Genomic DNA, 2,473 nt, shown 5'->3' on the forward strand with positions numbered 1-2,473 from the left:
CATCAGATTGAATGATAGAATTCTTATTGATGAGCTTCATTGTAGGTGGAAGGCGAGTACATGACTAAGACACTTATACAATGGTCTCCAATTAGCAGCAAACGTGCTGTATAACTTGACTTAGTAGATGAATTACTTATATATTAATTTATTTGTTTTTTGATCTTTGTCTTTTATTCTGTCAAGCCCTTTTTTATGGCTTTAAGATGACAACTGTACAACTTTTAGTCTTGTATAAAGCTTAACTGCCAATTTTGTGTCATAGAACCAATCTGTAATGTAAGTCATGTGCGTGCTTATCTAGGTTGTTTTAATGTCCTGCCATTCATAATCTTCTGTACAAATATCACATACTCTCCTTGTTTTATTCATAATGCTGTTTCTGATTGGTAAATGTATCAAAAGCGTGTGATCATTGAAGCGCACCAGCACATTAGGTTGTCCCTTGAGCAATTACGACAGAGACATAAAGTGGAAAAAAACTATATGGAGCACAACAAAGTGGCAGACAAGGAAAGGGGATGATAGGGTGCGACTCCATATAGCTGTACTGTAACCAGCTATAGTGTCAGGGGCCAGATTGCTGTCCCTAAACAAGAAGAGAAGGAAATCTGCAATCAACTGCAACGAGGCCTTGAACAGATCAACCTTCCAGCCGGCACACCAATCACAGAGGATCTTCGACCGTGGTTGGTAGACAGCAGAAGAGGAAGCCCTGATAGTTTGCGTGATGCAATCTGACACCTCTCGAGAAAAGCCTACCTGAGCTAGGCTTCCTGAGATGGCTTCCACTCGTGAAGATGGATGATCTCTCGAATGAGTGCATCATCATGGACCGAAGCTTGCGAAGATTTGATTTGGCAGGGACAGCCAATGGCTCCTCCACCAGAAACATCAAGAGCTCCGGAAACCAGTGTTGCCTTGGCCACTGGGCACTCTCATGGAGACATGGAAGTTTGCAACTGATTTGTTAAGGGAAGTGGCGAACAGGTCTAAGAGAGGCCTGTCACACACCTGACAAATTCTGTTGAAGATCGAGGGACACAGCTGCAACTTCGTCAACACCGGTTGGTGGCGCCTTGAGAGAGTGTCTGCCAGCACATTCAATCTGACCGGAAAATGGTCACCTGCATCTCCTGGCAAAGAAGAATGCGGATGGCAAGGTAAGCTACCAAAACCGTCATGGAAGCACTGTGAACAGGTTATAGATGTGGTCGGTTTGGACAAAGAATCCCCACAGAAAATGTTCTCCTGAAAGGTCCACCGCTGGGCTAACTCTCTGACTGACTGGGTGAGGGGCATCTATGCTTCCCAATCTCCTGACCCAGTTGGCCAAGGGAATCACCTGGAGAGGTTTGATGTGAAGTCTCCATAAGGGGACCATATCTGCTAGGGAGTTTATATAACTCAGAAAACTGTTAAACCAACGCACATGGACGCGAGACCATCTGAAGGTCAGAGCAAGAGCCCCGGTCTTATCGAACTTCTGGAAGGGCTATTCCCTGAAACATGTTCAAACGATTCCCCATTGAAACGAAGTCCTGAAATGGGGAGACATCTGACATCTCTCTGGAAGGAATGAAGCCCAACTTAAAGAGTTTCATGACCAAACGGGTGTCCCTCACTAAAGATTGCCTCACGAATTGAAACATGAGGGAATCGTCAAAATAGATGTGGACGTCTATTCCGCGAGAGTGAAGAAATCCCACGACCACTGTGAGCAGCTTAGTGAGAACCAAAGGTGCAGTCGTGAGCCCGAAATGCATGGCTCGGAACTGGACGTTCTTTCCGTTGCAGGTAAAACGGGGGAACTTCCGTGTTGACTTCTTGATAGGGATGTGGAAACAGGCATCCTTCAGATCTACCGAAATGACCCACAATGATGCCCTGGGGAAGTAAGGAGAATCTACGTGCATGTTAAAAGCACTTAGGACTTCTTTCGAACCAGAAACATTCTGGAATAGAAGCCGGCAGTGCAGTCAACCACAGGAAACTAATCGAATGCGTTTTTTGCAAGCATGGTTCCTACTTCCTCCTGGAGCGTAAAGGAAAGAGGAAGGGAGATCACTCTATGTCACAGTTCTAATGGCGCATGGTAGTGTAAGGAGGGCGGGATTTTTTTAATCTTTTGTTTTTTGTTTTTTTTTTTTTTTTGGCAACAAAGATGGGTACAGGTATTGTATTTGCATACTAAAGTTATGATTATTTTATTCAAAACGAAAACTCAGAAATCATAATCTATGAAATCGAAACTCTTCATTAACGACATCGAGCCAACGATTTCTTACAGCACATTCTTCAATAGTTTCGATCCGTATTCCAAAGTCGATAGGAACATAGTTAAAACTCGCAGTATGTCCTGTTTGTCGAAAGAGAAACTTGTCTCGTTACCTGTTTCTACCGGATGACGCTAGTAATAACAGATATTTGTACCAAATATTAGTTAGATTTTTAATATGTACTTGCTATTTGT

The sequence above is a fragment of the Ylistrum balloti genome, unplaced genomic scaffold, assembly GCF_031769215.1.
Source record: "Ylistrum balloti isolate Yb309-2 unplaced genomic scaffold, AGI_CSIRO_Ybal_v1 Utg369876, whole genome shotgun sequence".
Lineage (NCBI taxonomy): Eukaryota > Metazoa > Mollusca > Bivalvia > Pectinida > Pectinidae > Ylistrum > Ylistrum balloti.